This window comes from Choloepus didactylus, chromosome 1 (genome assembly GCF_015220235.1).
Source record: "Choloepus didactylus isolate mChoDid1 chromosome 1, mChoDid1.pri, whole genome shotgun sequence".
Classification (NCBI taxonomy): Eukaryota; Metazoa; Chordata; class Mammalia; order Pilosa; family Megalonychidae; genus Choloepus; species Choloepus didactylus.
In genome coordinates, this window is record NC_051307.1 from 211,202,972 (window position 1) to 211,221,641 (window position 18,670).

The window sequence follows — 18,670 nt, forward strand, 5'->3', positions numbered from 1 at the left end:
TCTAGTTTATGGATGGATGAGTAGAAAAATGGGGGAAGGAAACAAACAAACAAACAAACAGACAAAGGCACCCAGTGTTCTTTTTTACATTAATTGCTCTTTTTCACTTTAATTATTATTCTTGTTATTTTTGTGTGTACGGTAATGAAGGTGTCAGGGATTGATTTTGGTGATGAATGCACAACTATGTAATGGTACTGTGAACAATCGAATGTATGATTTGTTTTGTATGACTGCGTGGTATGTGAATATATCTCAATAAAATGAATATAAAAAAATGTGGTCTATGCATACGATGGAATATTATTCAGTAATAAGAAGGAATGAAGTCCTGAAGCATGTGACAACAGGGAAGAACCTTGAGGACATTACGTTGAGTGAAGTAAGCCAGACACAAAAGGAAAATATTGTATGAGCTCACTAATATGAACAAATTACAATAAGTGAACTCATAGAGTTAAAATCTAAAATATAGAATACTAGGAGATAGAATGAAGGTGAAGAATAGGGTGTGAATTCCTAATGTGTGCAGAATTTTTAACTATGTTGAATTTAAATGATTGGAAATGGATAGAGGTGATGGTGGCACATTATGGTGAGTGAAACTAACAGCATTGAATTATGTATGTGATTGTGGCTGAAACGGAAAGTTTAGAGTCTTAAATGTCACTAGAAGGAAGCTATAGGATAAAACATGGGACAGTTTAACACAATGAACCCTGCAGCAAATTATGACTGTGATTAATAGTACAAATATAAAAATGTTCTTTCATGAACTAAAACAAATTTATATCACTATAACAAGGAGTTAATAATAGAGTGGTAAATGGGGGAAATGCACCTATTACATGTTATGGATTATAGTTAATAGTAATATTTTAATATTCTTTAATCAAAAATAATTATGCTGTTGACCAATGCTATGGGTCAATAATAGGGGGTGATAAAGGGTATGGGACATTTGGGGGATTTTTTTTGGAGTAAGGAAAATGTTGAAAAATTGATAGGGATGATGAATGCATAACTATGTGATGATACTGTGAGTCATTGATTGTGTACTTTGGATGGATTGTACAGTGTATGAATATATCTCAATAAAACTTTTTAAAATGGCAAATGAGCTTGGAAAAAAAGTGTTTGTAATGGGAGGTGGTGGTGTTAGCACAATATTGTGAATGTAACCAGTATCATTGAATTGTACAACAGAAAGTGGTTAAAAAGGAAGATTTGAAGACGTATATATCTTATTTCAATAAAAAGTAAAAGAAAAAAGCCATTTTAGAGGCAGGGGGGATATATTCAAATGAAATAAACTAATCATTTTCAATAAATGTTTTTTGAAAAAAAAAGTAAAGGTGGGACAAGCTCAGGTGTCTTGACTTACAGGGTGCCCTTTTGGACATCTTGAACTTTATATAGCTACTTAATTCTATGGGAAATAAATGTGTCCTTATTGTCATAAGTTGTTTTGTTTTGCTTTTTTTGTTTTTTTTTTTTGAGCCTTATTTCTGAAATAATGAAACCAAGACTAAGACTAATTATAATTGATACCTAACAGTCAACCCCTGAAAAGCTCCTTGTTGCTCAAGTGTGGCCTCTTCCTCTGCAAATAAACTTACTACCTTCCCTCATACATGGGACATGACTCCCAAGGATAAGTCCCCCTGGTGCTGAAGGATTATTGCCAAGCATTAATTGGTGATGCATTCAGAGAAAGACCTGGATCAAAAGGGGGGGGAAACTAAATAAAATAGAGTTTCTATGGTTAAGAGATTTCAAATAGAATTTGGAGATCATTCTGGAGGTTACTCTTATGCAGGTCTCAACCAGATTTCACAAACTGTATGTAAATTCTCAAACAAAAGTGCCCCTGTGGGTAATGTACTTCTATAAAATGTAACAAAGGCAATATACAAAAGCTAAATGTCAATAAGAGGGGGATATAAGACAGGAGCATGGGATTCTTGGTGTTCCTGTTTCTCCTTTTTATTTTTTATATATTTTTATTTTTTATTCTTCATTTTTTCCCTTCTTCCTTCTTTGCAGAAGAAATGGAAATGTCCTCATATAGATTGTGGTGGTGAATGCATAACCATGCGACTACACCAGGAACCACTGATTGTGTACTTAGGATGGATTGTATGGTATGTGGACAAAACTGTTTAAAAAATAAACAGAAAGATACAAGTGCTGAAGAAAATGCAGAGAGACGGATGTACCTATTCACTGCTGGTAGGGAAGTAGAATGGAGCAGCCCATCTGGAGGGCAGTGTGGTGGTTCCACAGGAAGCTAACTATGGGACTGCCACATGGTCCTGCAACACCATTATTGGGTATACACTTGGAAGAACTGACAGCAGGGACATGAATGGACACTGCACATTGGTGTTAATGGTGGCAGTATTCATGATTCTCAATGGATGGAAGTGACCTAAGGGTACATCGACTGATAAATGGATGGTGAACTGTGGTGTATGCATAAAAGAGAATATTGAGGAGCTGCAAGAAGGAATGAAGTTGTGAGACAAGCACCTACGTGAATGGATCTTGAGAACACCATTTTTAGTGAAATAAACCAGAAACAAAAAGGCAAACATTGTAATGCCTCACTAATATGGATTAACAATAATGTGTAAACTCTTAGAATTGAATCTTAGACCACAGGTTATCAGGGGAGGGCTTATTGTAAAGGTCCTTAGATTGTAAGCTCTTAAAGCAGCCACATCTATTCCTGAGTTGTTAGAGTTGTTTCTAAATTCTGAGAAGCTGAGCTCTTTGTGTACAACCTGATCATTCCCTGGAACTTTGGGTATCTGTGTGACAACTGAGACTCAGAGCCATAGTTCAGCAGCTATGAATGTCAGCATTACCCCACACAGCAAATGTTAAAGAGGCTGAAAAAGATCAGACTTCAATTAGAGATATGAATGAAATGGACTTGGTTAGGGCTAAGGTAAATCAGACTAAAGGGTAAAGGATAATATTGACTGTCTTTTTTAAAACTTCAACTTCTGTGTGAGACCAAAGGGAGAGATGTTTATTTGGAGCAAAATTTATATGTTCTGTAGCACACTATCTAATTTAACTTGTATGGTCAGTTTATTCCAACACCATAATTACATGGAAACTTGAATAGGGAGTGAGATCTTGTTGGTTTGCACAGGCTAGTGTGATGCCCTGATTCATCCCAGAGTAATCTGGGCAGAGAATAAAAGTTTTTGCAAAACCCCCTTAAGGGACTGAGGAAAATGTGGAAATATTAAACTTCCCCACCTGGGGAATTACTGATATTCTTGCAAGCATTGGGGACTACCAATTTAATAGGCCAACCCAGCAACCTTGGGGCTTGCCCTTATGAAACATATTCCTGCAAAGGAGAGGCTAAGCCTACTTATAATATTGCCTCAGGGTCACCCCCAGAGAACCTCTTTTGTTGCTCAGATGTGGCCTCTCTCAGCCCACTCGACAGGTAAACTCACTGCCCTCCCCACTATGTGGGACATGACTCCCAGGGGTGTAAATCTCCCTGACAACATGGGACATGACCCCCAGGGATAAGCCTGGCCCTGCAATCCTGGGATTGAGAAAGCACTCTTGGACCAAATAGGGGAAGAGAACTGGAACAAAATCGAGTTTCAGTAACTGAGAGATTTCAAACAGAGTCAAGAAGTCATTTGGGATATTCTTATGCATAATATAGATATCCGTTTGTAGTGTATTAGAATAGCTGGAAGGAAGCACCTGAAACGGTTGAACAGTAATCCAGTAGCCTTGATTCATGAAGATGATTATATAACTATATGGCTCTTAAGGTATGACTGTGTAATTGTGAAAACCTTGTGACTGACACCCCCTTTATCCACTGTATGGACAGATGAGTAAGAAAACAAAGACAAAAATAAATAAATAATGGTGGGAGATAAGGAGTATGGGATGTTTGGGGTGTTTTTATTTTTATTCTTGTTTTTAATTTTTTCAAAGTAATGAAAATATTCAAGGATTCATTGTGGTGATGAGTGTCCAACTGTATGATGATACTGTGAACTATTGATTGTACATTTTGGATGAGTATCTGGTATGTGAATATATCTCAATAAAATGGCATTAAATTTTTTTTAAAAGTGCTCCCGAGGGATGGGTGAGAGAGAAGATGGCAGCATAGAGAGGAGTGGAAGTTAGTTAGTCCCCCCAGAGAAATTATAAACAACCAGGAACAACTAGTAAAAGATCTGGAATAACTGCTGGGAGATGACCGTGACTGTCCACACACAGTGCAACAATCTGGATTGGGAGAAATGCCCAAGATCATAGCATAAAATCCATAAGTAAAAACTGCAGACCCGAGCCGAGAGCCCCTCCCTCATGGCAGCCTGACCTGCAAAACCTCACTGTGATAGAGAGCAGCACTCTCTAAACAAGCAAATATACCTCAGCCCAGCTCCAACTGGGGTTTTAATGTTAACTGCTCAATATAAACTATGAATCCCCAACAAGCAGACAGAGGCTTTTGGTGACGACCAACCTTGGAGAGTCAGGGGATGGATCTATCTTGAGATGGGGTGCCCAAAGGATCAGGTGCTATCTCTGGCCGACAGGTGAATCTGGGGGCTGCAGACTGACCCTAAAAGGGGGCTTTCTGTTCCTTTCTCTCTCTGTCAACCTGGGCAGCTCAGTGGAGAAAGCCTCAGCCATTTTCAGCTCGCTGTGCTCTGCAGTAGGGAAAGCCTCAGCCATTTTAAACTTGCAGCACTCTCACCAAGACAAGGGTGGACATAGCAGATTCAGAGAAACAAAGAATCTTTTTTATTCCATGAAATTTTTTTTTATTTTGAAATAAATTCAAAGTTATAGGAACAGTTGCAAAAATAATACAAACCCCATACAGAGAACTCCAGCATGCCCTGACCCCCCTCCCCCGATAGCCCAATCCACCAACTTTAAAATGCTGTCACATCACTATTTCTTTCCCTCCCTCCCTCCCTATCATCCATCATCTGTTGCTCTGTCTTCTGAATATGACAGCTACCTGCACACATCCTTGAAAAAATACTATAATTCACATATACACTTCCCATGAACAAGAACATTCTTTTATGCAATCCCATTAAGCACAGCTAAGAAGTACAAGAGATTCAACAATGATACAAAGCTTACATTCTGTATTTCCTTTTCCTTATGCCTCAGCTGTGTCCCTTTGAGCCTCCTGTCTTCCATCCTCCGATCCCATACAGGTTCATCCTTGGCATTCAATTGTCATCTATTTAGACTTTTTTATTTAATTATTTTTTTAATTGTGGAAACATATATACAGCCTAAATCTTCCCATTCCACCCCCTCCCTAGCATTCCATTAGTGGGATTAATCACATTTAGAATGTTGTAATGCTCTTACCCACCATCCATTACTAGAAATTTCCCTTCACCTCAAATAGCAACCCTACACTCATTTCTTCACTCCCCATTGCCCCTTCCCCCATTTCTCTTAACCCATATTCTACTTTTCATCTCTATGGTCATATTCTCTGATAATTTGTGTTTACTGTGGGGCTTAAAATTAACTTCTTAAATCCTTAACAATCTTGTTTTTCTTTGGTACCACCTTCACTTCAATAGGACATATAAACTATGTGCCTATACTCCTCCATTTCCCCACCTTTATATAGTTGTCTAAAATTACATATTTTATGTTGAGTTCAAAACCACTGATTTGTCATTAGAGTTTGTGTATTTTATATCATGTAGGAAGTAAATATTGGAGTCACAATTCAAAAATTATTGTCTTCTATTTGTATTCCATTGTGGTTGGAGAATGTGCTTTGAATATATTCAATTTTTTTTTTTTTAATTTCTTGAGGCTTGTTTTATGTCCCAGCTTATGGTCCCTTCTGGAGAAAGATCCGTGATCACTAGAGAAAAATGAGTTCCTGGTGATTTGGGATGTAAGGTTCTATATCTGTCTGTTAAAATTCTCTGTATCTCTTTCTCCTTCCTTTGTTTCTCTGTCAGTAGGGCTCCCTTTAATATCTGAAGTAGGGCAGGTCTTTTATTGGCAAACTCTCTCAGCATTTGTTTGTCTGTGAAAAATTTAAGCTCTCCCTCAAATTTGAAGGAGAGTGTTGCTGGATAAAGTAACCTTGGTTGGAAATTTTTCTCTCTCAGAATTTTAAATATGTCATGCCACTGCCTTCTCACCTCCATGGTGGCCGCTGAGTAGTGACAACTTAGTCTAATGTTGTTTCCTTTGTATGTGGTGAATTGCTTTTCTCTTGCTGCTTTCAGAACTTGCTCCTTCTCTTCAGTATTTGAGAGTCTGATCAGAATATGTCTCAGAGTGGGTTTATTTGGATTTACTCTATTTGGAGTTCGCTGGGTATTTATGCTTTGTGTATTTATATTGTGTAGAAGGTTGGGGAAGTTTTCCCCAACAATTTCTTTGAATACTCTTTCTAGACCTTTACCCTTCTCTTCCCCTTCTGGGACACCAATGGGTCTTAAGTTTGGACATTTTATTTTATCTATCATATCCCTGAGATCCACTTTGATTTTTTTGAATTTTTTCTCCATTCTTTCTTTTGTTCTTTCATTTTCTGTTCTGTGGGCTTCTAGGACACTGAGACGTTGTTCAACTTCCTCTACTCTTGTATTGTGAGTATCCAGAGTCTTTTTAATTTGGCCAGCAGTTTCTTTTATTTCCATAAGATCTTCTATTTCTTTATTTACTCTTGCAATGTCTTCTTTATGCTCTTCTAGGGTCTTCTTTATGTTGCTTCTATCCTGGGCCATGGTCTTCTTGATGTCCTTTAAATCCTTTGCCATGTTTTCATTCCTCATTGTAGTTCTTTGATTAATTGTGCCAAGTACTGTGTCTCTTCTGATATTTTGATTTGTGTGTTTGGATTTGGGTTCTCCATATCGTCTGGTTTTATCATATGTATTAAGATTTTCTGTTGTTTTTGGCCTCTTGGCATTTGCTTTGCTTGATAGGGTTCTTTCAAGTTGTAAAAAAAAAAAAGATACCAATCTAATTTTTCAGAAACACAAGTTGGTGGCGTACATTTGCTCTAACTAACCAGTAGATGGCATCTGCGAGTCACCTATACCATTCAAGTCAGTTCTCTTCAACCTTGTCCCCGCGTTGTGTGGGGAAATGATTCTTGTGGGGTTCAGTTGGTTGACTCAGTTTGGGTGTGTTGCTGGAGCCATCTGCCCTGAATGTGGGGCATGTGGCTGGGTGGCTAGGGAGGCAGGTCAGGTTTAGTACTCAAACCTCCCAGTTGTTCCCAGAGATTCAAGGCTGTTGCAAGAGTCTAAGCCTTTATTTCAGTTCTGCTCCCGATCCTCTCTGATGCTGATCCACAAACCACCGGCATTGACGTAGTGTCCCTGGGTTTTCCGAGAGGGCTCCCCTTCTCAGCTGTGATCTTCCAGGACCTCTGCTGAGGGAAGGCTATGCTACATCACAAGTGCATGCCATCCTTCAAGGGAAGCCCCAGGATGCCGGGCCATGCAGGGGTGCTCTCAGCCTGATGCAAAGATGGCAAAACGGGGCATCTCCACCCCCCCTCTCCTCGCACAGTTCCTCCTTCCCAGCTCCAGGACTACTGGTGCGGCTCTGGGCTGTGGGCACGGCCCCAGGCAGGAGTATCTCCAGCCCGCCAGGGAGTGGCTGCAAGCAGCGGGGTTTCTTTCTCCTTCCGGCTTTCCCCTCCGTTCCCCTGGCCTTGAGGGAATCTGCAGCGGGCTATCCTCCGTGCCAGACACCGAGAGGCCGGCTTAGACTGCTACTGTGGTGCTTCACTGTGCAGTTTCCACTGTCGCAACTGCAGCCGCTCCTGGGTTTTTCCCTTTTTTTTTTTTTTTAAAAAAAAGAACCAGTCTGTCTCCAAATGCCAACCCCCGGCTTCCCCACACTGCAGCACAGCTGTGGGTCTTTCACCTGGCTTACTCACTCATTTCAGAATGCAGACTCCCATTTTCACCAAGTGTACGACCCCTGTGGTTCTAGCAGACCCTGTTCAGCTGGTGCATCACTGAAACCGGTATTCTGGGTCACCTTCTGGTTTTTATCTAGTATTTTTCACGGAGGTGTTATTTTACCCTGTCTCACCTAGCCGCCATCTTACGTTCTCCCCCAAGAATCTTTCTATATGAAACTGACCTCTCTCTAGGAGGCATATCTTCCTTAAGAGAAAGAAGGCTGTGCCAAGCTCTACTACCCGTGTTCCATTCAGAACCAGACCCCAGAGCCTGAGGGAAAAAAGCCATGGGCCACAACTCCTTAAACCAGTCTGGAGTGACAGGCTGAGGCATGCCACCTGCTGGGAAGAAAAGCACAGTGTGTCAATCCTCTAAGACACACCATCAGGGAAAACAAATACTGACTATTCCTTCTGGGACCTGAACCTGTTCTGGTCTGGGAAAACCTGATTGGGGTAACCAAGGAAACCAGATGCATAAACATTAGAAAATTACAACCTACACTAAGAAAAATGAAGTTATGGCCCAGTAAAAGAAACAAACTTACACTTCAAATGAGATACAGGAATTTAAACAACTAATGCTAAATCAATTCAAAAAGTTTAGAGAAGATACGGCAAAAGAGATAAAGGCTATAAAGAAAACACCAGGCATACATAAGGCAGAAATCGAAAGTTCAAAAAAAAGCAACTGACAGAATCTATGGAAATGAAAGGCACAACACAAGAGATGAAAGACACAATGAAAACATACAACATCAGATCTCAAGAGGCAGAAGAAAACACTCAGGACCTGGAGAACAAGACACCTGAAAAATATGAGCAACGTCTCCAGGAAATTAAGAACAAAACAAAATGCAAGAATGTATGTGTCATGGGTGTCCCAGAAGGAGAAGAGAAGGGAAAGGGGGCAGAAGCAATAATAGAGGAAATAGTCAATGAAAATTCCCCATAGCTAATGAAAGACATAAAATTACAGATCCAAGAAGCACAAATGTACCCCAAACAGAAAAGATCTGAATAGGCCTACACCAAGACAATTAATAATCAGATTATCAAACAGACAAAGAGAGAATCCTGAAAGCAGCAAGAGAAAAACGATCCATCATATACAAAGGAACCTTAATAAGACTATGTGTGGATTTCTCAGCAGAAACCAGGAAGGCAAGAAGGAAGTGGGGTGATATATTTAAGATACTGAAAGACAAAAACCACCAACCAAGAATCTTATATCCAGCAAAACTGTCTTTCAAATATGAGGGAGAGTTTAAAATATTCTCTGACAAACAGGCAATGAGGGAGTTTGTGAACAAGATACCTGCTCTACAGGAAATACTAATGGGAGCACTACAGACAGATAGGAAAAGACAGGAGTGAGAGGTTTGGAACACAATTTTGGGTGATGATAGCACAGCAATGTAAGTACACTGAACAAAGATGACTGTGAGTATGGCTGAAAGAGGAAGGTTAGGAGCATGTGGGACACCAGAAGAAAAGAGGAAAGATAAAGACTGGGACTGTGTAACTAACTCAGTGAAACTTAGAGTGTTCAACAATTGTGATAAAATATACAAATATGTTTTTTCATGAGGGACAACAAATGAATGTCAACCATGCAAGATGTTAAAAATAGGGAGGTACTGGGGGAAAAATACAATCAATGTAAACTTGAGACTATAATGAACAGAAACATCGTATTAAACTTTCTTTAATTTAACAAAGGCAATATACTGAGACTAAATGCATATAAGAAAGGGGCATAAGGGAGGGGTATGGGATTCTTGGCATTGATAATGTTGTCTGACTCTTTGTTATACTTTAATGTTATCTTTCCTTTTACTGCTTCCTAGGTATCATGTTTTTTTTCTTTTTTCTTTTTCTTTTGCCTCTCTACCTTCTCTGACTCTTCCTCCTGCTTTGTGGAAGAAATGGAGGTGTCCTTCTGTAGATAATGGTGAGGGTGGTGAACACATAAATAAGTGACTATACAGGGAACCATCAACTGTCTACTTAGGATGGAACGTACGGTGTTTGAAAAAAAAACATCTTAAAAAAAATGGGTTGATGAAGAAAGCTTGAAGGCAATATACTGAATGGAATAAGCCAGACACATAAGGACAAATATTGCAAAGGCTCATTGATAGGAACTAATTATAATATGTAAACTCATAGACATGAAACATAAGATACCAGGATATAGAAAGAGGCTAAAGAATGGGGAGCAATTGCTTATTATAAGCAGAATGTTCAACTGGGTTGAAATTAAATGTTTGGAAATGAACAGAGGTGACAGTAGCACATTGTGAGAAGAACTAACAGTGCTTAATGGTGCATGAATGTGGTGGAAAGGGGAAGCTCAGAGTCACGTATGTCACCAAAAGGAAAGTTGGAGGTTAAAAGATGGAAATGTATAAAACAGTGAACCTTATGGTGGGCAATGTCAGTGATTTAACATACAAACATTAGAAATCTCTTTCATGAACCAGAAAAAATGTATTACACTACAACTAGAAGATAATAATAGAGGGGCATATAGGAAAATAATATATACCTATTGCAAACTACATACTACAGTTAGTAGTATTTCAATGTTCTTTCATAAACTAACAAATGTACTACACCAATACTATGAGTCAACAATGGAGGGTGGGTGGTTAGGGGTATGGGAAAATTGGAGTCTCCTTTTTTTTTTTGGTCTTTCTTTTCTGAAGTAATGAAAATGTTCTAAAAATTGAAAAAAAAATTAAATATGATGGATGAACAGCTGTATGATGATACTGGGGGCAACTGATTCTACACTTTGGATCTTTGGATAATTGTATGGTATGTAAACAATCACAATTTTTAAAATGTGATAAAAAATAAAATTAAAAAAAAAATTGCTCCCGAGGGCTCTAGGGACATCCAGACAATACAGACAATACAGACAATCCACAAGTCTAATGAAATCAATATCCCCTTGGTGGGCTGTATCTGGAAATCTATGAAAAGCTATTTCTCCAATATAACATTCTTATATTCACTAATTAACATCATTAGCATGATTCTTCTACTTCTCTTACTTGAACCTATAATTTTCAATTTACCTGTTAAGATTATTTCTCAGAGACTTAAAGCCTCTGGATTGTGCCTATGCCAGCTTAGCCCTAAAACCAGGATGTAGGCAGTCAATTCCCACTCTCCAGTTCTTTTGGCCTTCCCTGGACAACTAACAAAAAATAAGCAAGGAGTATTCTCAATGGAAAGCAAAATAATTCCATTCCTCTGCCCCATAGTATATACATCCCTTCTCAGCTTGAAGCAGCCTGAGGGGACATCATCCAAAATCCCTGAAGACTGAGGAAAGAGCAAAAATACAGGGGGATTATAACCGCTGACTACAGTGGATTTGTTAATGTAGTTATCCTGTGTTAACTGAGTAATTTATAACATTGCTATTTTAAAAAGAAAAAAAAATGTGCTATCATCAATTGAAACAAATATTCCACACCAAAGCAAGTTGTAGTCAGTGGGGTGGTGTATGGGAAGCCTGTATTTTATGCATGATTGTTCTGTGAAGCCAACACTTGTAGAATAAAGATACCATTTTATACCTATTTTAAAAATTGAAACTGTAGTTAAACAGTTAAACACCTCCCACAAAGAAAACTCCAGGCCCAATGGCTCTACTGGTGAATTCTACTAGACATTTGAAGATGAAATAATGCCAACTCTACACAGTCTCTTCCAATAAATTTACGAGTACAGAATATTTTCAAACTCATTCTATGAAGCCAGCATTGAGATACCAAAACCAAAGATATTACAAAACAACTAAAAACTAACACCCTCTTGAACTCAGATACAAAATATCTAAACAAAATTTCAACAAATCAAATCCAAAATTATATTAAAAGGCTAACACATCAGGACCAAGAGAGGTTTATCCCTGGAATGTAGGATTGGTTTAACATTCAAAAATCAGTCAACGTTAACAAATCAACCATATAAACAAACTAAAAGAAGAAAAAGTGCATGATCATCTCGATAGATACATACAAACAATTTAACAAAATCCAACACCCCTTCTTGATAAAAACTCTCAGTAATTTAGGAATAGAAGGGGACTTACTAAACTTGAAAAAGGACATCTACCAAAAAACCTACAGCTAATATACCTAATGGTGAAAGACTAAAAGCTTTCCTCTTAAAATCAGAAATAAGACAGTGATTTCTTCTGTCACCAATGCTTTACAATATTGTTCCAGAACTTCTAGACAGTGCAATCAGGAGAGAAAAATAAAATTCACCCAGATTAGATAAGAGGAATTAAAACAATCTTTATTCTAGAATGCATGATGTCACATGTAAAAAATCTGATGAAATCCATTTTTTAAAAGTTACGACAACAAGTGAATGAGTTTAACAAAGTTGCAGGATACAAGATCAGTAAACAAAAGTCAACTGTATTTCTATATACTAGTGTTTTAAAGTGAATTTTACAATCAAAAATTGAAATTTAAAAAAGATACCATTTATAATAACATCAAAAAAAATGATATGTTTGGGAATAAATCTGACAGAAGATGTAAAAAACCTGTACTCTGAAAACTACAAAACACTGTTGAGAAAAATTAAATAACACTTAAATAAATAGATGTTTCGGTTTACCTAAGGTGCCAGAATGCAATATACCAGAAATGGGTTGGTTTTTTCCAAGGGGATTTATTAGTTTACAATTTTACAGTTGTAAGACCATGAAAATGTCTATATTAAGGCACTAAGAGGAAGATACCTTCTCTGAGGAAAGGCTGCTGGCATCTGGGGTTCCTCTGTCACATCGGAATTTACATGGTGACATCTGGTGGTCCTTCTCTCCTGGTTCTGGTTTCAGTGGCTATCTCCAAATGTCTCTGGGTGCTTCTCTTTCAGCTCCTATGGGTCCTTGCTTGTTTCTCTCGTGATGTTTCTGTCTAAGCTCTCTCTCTCCATGAGCTTTCTTAAGACTCCAGTAAAGGATTCAGACCCACCTTGAATGGGCAGGGTCACATCTCCATAGAAACAACCTAATCAAAATTTCCCACCCACAACAGGGCTGCAGCCACAAGAATGGATAAAAAGAACATGGCATTTTCTGGGGTACATAACAGTTTCAAACCAGTACAATGGAGGTATGTGATTTTTTACATAGATCAGAACATTAAATATTGTTAAAATGTCATTTCTTGTACAGTTTGGATGATTGTATGCTATATGTGAATATATCGCAGTAAACCTGAATTTTTAAAAAATATCATTTTTACTCAAAATGATCTATAGATTCAGTACAACTGTAACCAAAATCCCAGCAGGAATTTCTGTAGAAATCCACAAACTGATACCTAAAATTCATATGAAATGTAAAGAACTTAAAATAGCCAAAACAACTTTAAAAATAAGATCAAAGCTGGGGAGCTAACATTACCTAATTTCAAGAACAAGGCTATAGTAATTAAGACAGTATGGTATTGGCATAAACACAGGTAAAAGGACAAATGGAATAGAATAAGGAGTCTGAAAATAAACGCATACATATGCTGACAACCAATTTTTAACAAATGTGAAAAGACAATGCAACTGATTTTCGAAAAATGATCACCTTTTACACAACTGGTGTAGGAACAACAACTGGATAACCAGATGAGGAAAAAAATTTTGTACACACTATGTAAAAAAATTAATCCCAAATCTTTATAAGCTAATTGCAAAATCTAAAAAATTAAATTTCTGGAAGAAAACATAGGAGAAAATTATTGTGACCTTGGGTTAGGAAAACAGCCATGGCACCAAAATCACAATCCATAAAAAACAAAATGATAACTGGATCAAAATAGAACTTCTGAAGCTGAAAAGTACAATAACTGACACGAAAAATTCAATAGAGGATTCTGACAAAAGATTTGAGCAAGGAAAAGAAAGGACCAATAAACTTAAGACATTTGAAGTTATCCAATCTGAGGAGCAAAAAAAAACTGAATTTAAAAAGAACAGAGAGGGGAGGGCTGCTGACTGGGGCCTTGTAGTATGCTGCCTCAGTGAGGGGTTCACCCATGGCCACCTGGCTCATTGCTTTTCTGAGCGCCATTCCCTCGTGGGCTTGATGCAATGCACCAGCAGCGCAGCACCACTTCCCCTCAGGCTCTGAGCAGCATCATTCTTTACACCAGAAAGTTGGTGAGCACATTGGGGAAAAAGCAAAACAAGAAAAAAGTGGAAGAGGTACTAGAGGAAGAGGTATATGTGGTGGAAAAAGTTCTCGACCTTCAAGTGGTAAAGGTCAAAGTGGAGTACCTCCTGAAGTGGAAGGGTTTCTCAGATGAGGACAGCACATGAGAGCCAGAAGAGAATATGAACTGCCTTTGCTTCATTGCTGAGTTTCTACACTCATAGAAAATGGCACATGAGACAAGTAAGTCAGAGGGAGGCAAACACAAAGCTGATGCTGATCCTGAAAATAAGGGAGAGTAGAGTAAACCAAAGTAAAAGAAAAGTCAGAAAAGCCATGAGGCTTTGCCCAGGGTTTGGAGCCAGAGCAGATTATTGGAGCTACAGAATCCAGTGAACTCATGTTCCTGATAAAATGGAAAAACTCTGATAAGGCTGATCTGATCTCTGCCAAGGAAGCCAATGTCAAGAGCCCATTGATTGTCATAGCTTTCTATGAGAAAGGGTGATATGGTATTCCTAACCCTCAGAAAATGATGACAAAAAAGATGTCAAGAATTAACTGAGTACCAGATCCTGTCACTTCTGACCATGGGCTTAAAGTAGACACCTGTGCCAGATTGAAACTGTTATGGATCCCAGAAGAGCCATGATCTTTTAACCCAGTCTCATGGGGTGGAACCTTTTGATTCAATGTTTCCATGGAGATGTGACCCACTCAACTGTGGGTGAGAACTCTGATTATACTGAGAACTCTGATATTATTTCCATGGAGGTGTGGTCTTGCCCATTCATGGTGGGTCTTAATTAGATCACTAGAATCCTTCAGAGAGTTCACATAGCAGAGAAGACAAAACACCTCCAAGAGAAGCTGATAGAGACATTTGGAGAGAAGCTAAGAGCTGACACAGACACTGATGCTTGCTGATGCTTAGAGATGCTTGGAGATGTTTGGAGATGCTAGCCCAGTTTGCTCCAGAGAAGCTAAGAGAGGATTAGCAGATGCTTAGAGTAACAAGCAAGAATGGGAGAACAAGCAAGAATGCACTGAGAGAGACAAGATAAGAGAGGACCACCAGACGCTTAGATGCACAGGAGCTGAGAGAGAGGAGTGGAGACAGAAGCCCAGAGACATTTTGGAGAAAGCCATTTTGAAACACAATCTGGGTGCAAAGGACCAGCAGATGCCATGTGACTTCCCAGCTGACAGAGGTGTTCCTGACGCCATTGGCCATTCTCCAGTGAAGGTATCATCTTGTTGATATCTTAATCTAGACACTTCTATGGCTCTAGAACTTTGTAATCTAATAAATCCCCTTTATAAATGCCAATCCATTCCTGGTATTTTGCATAATGGCAGCAATAGCAAAACAGAACACCATATGGGTGGCTTGAGAAGATGCCCTTTGAAGAGCCAGTACAGTTTCTGTGCCCTGCAGCAGCCCAAGTGCTTTTAAAGTCATCCCAGGCTGTATAGTTAGCACACCTATTCCAGTGTAGAGGAAGGGTAGTGGAGTAAGTGTTTCAAGGCAACCCATTCTGCACTCTGCTGAAAAAGCAAAGGGCCTCTATGGGGGACAAAACCTGGAGAGTGGTGTGTGAGACAGCAAAAAGATACTGTAGATCTTCAAAGAGCATCTCCACAACCCACAGCCTTCCACCTAATAGTGTTCCACATTTTTACAGTGTAGCATGTGCATAGTTTTGTGGGGGTGAGGGATGGGAAGGAGGGAGTTGGGAAGGATCACTTTCATTGAAATTTGGGGCCTGAATGGGGAAATGTGAAGCAATAGAAAAAACAAGTAATGATTCAGTTCTGTGTTCAGAATATTTTACCTTTTCAAAAAATGTCATTGGCAACATAAACAAGGATGGTGAGAGACTGTTTCAAAGCTGTGAATGCATAAAACATATAAGCCAAGGTGTTCCCTGCCTGAGCTTAAATGCTATCTCTCACAAAAAACTAACAAATTAGTAATTTTAAAAGCTGCCATTTGGAGATGGAAACTGACCAAGGAGGTCAAGTCTTTTATTGGAGAGTATACACAGACAGATCATTCTGTCTTTGAGGGGCTATTTCTTGAAATTGACAAGAAGACCCTTTCTTTTACAAAAAAATTATAAATATCAGTTTGTCCACCCAAGCCACTGGCTGAGGTATTGGGGAGTAGAGGGGGGCTAGGAGATGGGAGAATAGGGAAACACAAAGGCCCATGTTCTAAGGGTAGAAAATTTTTAGAGCATCTCTTTTTGAACTTTGGACTCTGAAACCATTAGTGGCAGGGTTCAGTCACTGACAGCATAAGTTTCATTGAATCAATTCAAGGGCTGAATGACTTCAGAAGCTCTGGTTTCAAGAGAAATTAAACATTCACACTGGGGCAGTGGTTCACTTCAAACAAACAAAAAAACCAACATTTTTTAAAAATCCTAACAATTAACTGATACCCAAAATGCTGTGTGGAATCATGAGAGCCATTTGTTCTTGACACCATCTAGACCTGCATCTAGAGCTGTACTGTAAAATCTTTTTAGGCATGTGTTAGATTTCTGTGAAAACTTTGTTTAAATGTAAACTTCATACAGCACTATCTGTTTCTGTATTAATAAAACTGTAGATTTAAATATATAAATAAAAAGTTATAGAGCCAAAGGGACCTGTGTGACACCATAAAGCATACCAACACACACATCATAGGAGCCCCAGAAGGATAAAGTACTGAGGAAAGCAGCAGAAAAAATATTTGAAAAAATAATGGCCAAAATTTCCCCTAACTGATGAAAGATATGAATATAAAAAGTCAAGCTCAACCAACTTCAAGGAGCAAAGAGATCCAAATGAAACACATTACAGTGAAATTATCAAAACCCAAAAGCAAAAAGAGATTCTTTGAATCAGAAAGAGAAGCAACATGTCAGATACAAGGAACCCTCAGTAAGACTAATATCTAATTTCTTACCAGAACCATAAAGGCAAAAAGGCTGTAGTATGACATATTTTAAGTACTAAAAGAAAAACACTGTCAACTAAGGATACTCTATCCAGCAAAACTGTCCTTCAAAAATGAAAGAGAAATTAAGGTATTTCCAGATAAACAAAAGCTGAAGTTTTTTGTTTTTTGTTTTTTTTTTTACCCGTAGACCACCTTACAAGAAACATTAAAAGGAGTCCTTCATGTGAAAGGACATTACACAGTAATATGAAACTGTATCAAGAAATAAAGACTTCCGGTATAGGTTAAAACAAGTGTAATAACTTTTATTTTTTTCCTTTTTACATGGTATAAATTAAATGCATAAAAACAATCATAAACCTCTGACATTCGGCACACTGTGTAAAAATGTAATTTGTGAAAAGAACAACATACAGAGGAGGGACAGAGCGATATAGGAGCAGAGTGTGTGTGTATGCTATTGAAGTTAAGTTAGTATCAATACAAACTAAATTGTAATCAATTTGTGATGTTAAATGTAATCCCCATGGTACTCACACACGAAAAAACAAACATCTAAACTCTACACAAAAGGAAACAAGAAATTATCCAAAATGATTCTCTACAAAAGCATATCTAAACAAAAAGATAGTAAAGGAGGAGAGACAAAAAGGTACTAATATACAAAAAAACAATTAGCCAAATTCCAGAAGTAAATCTTGCCCTATCAGTAATTATCTTAAAAGTAACTGGCTTAAACTCTCCAATCAAAAGGGACTGGCAGAAAGAATAAAACATATAAACCAACATATGCCTTTACAGGAGACTTACCTGAGATCCAAAGACACAAAAGAGGTTGAAAGTTAAAGGATGGTGTATTAGTCACAGTTATCTAGAGAAACAGAACCAATAGAATATATATTTGTAAATATTAAGAGATTACAGAAATTGGCTCATGCGACCAAGGGGATTGGCAAGTACAAATTAATAGGCTACAAGTTGGAAACTTAAAGAGGCGATGCTGAATTTTCCAGAAGCTAGCTTTCTGGAGTCAAGACAGAAATTCTTCTTTCTGACTGCTGAAATCATCAGTTCTCCCTTTAAATCCATCAACTGATTAGATGAGAAAAATTCTCTCATTGCTGCTTGATTGTAGATGTAATCCAGCCATAGATTCAATCAACTGATTAATGATTTAAATCCACAAAGTACCCTCATAGTAACAATCAGGCCAATGCTTGCTTGACCAAATAACTGGACACAACTGTTTCAGTTTGCTAAAGCTGCTAGAATGCAATATACCAGAAATGGGTTGGCTTTTTCAATGGGGCTTTATTAAGTTACAAATTTACAATTCTATAGCCATAAAAATGTCCAAATTAAGGCATCAAGAGAAAGGCTACCAGCATCCAGGTTCCTCTGCCACATGGGAAGGCACATGGAGACGTCTGCTGGTCCTCCCCTCCTGGTTCTAGTTTCAATGTCTGTCTCCAAACGTCTTTGGGCGTTTCTCTCTCTATAAACTCTCTGGGTGTTTCTGCCTTTTATCCTCACATAAAGGGCTCCAGTAAAGGATTAA

The 18,670-nt window shown here is 38.3% G+C and overlaps 1 pseudogene; it reads left to right on the forward strand.

Moving 5' to 3' along the window:
- The first annotated feature begins 14,098 nt into the window (after window positions 1–14,098).
- On the forward strand, window positions 14,099–14,720 carry LOC119526931 (annotated as a pseudogene).
- Window positions 14,721–18,670: the final 3,950 nt, after the last annotated feature.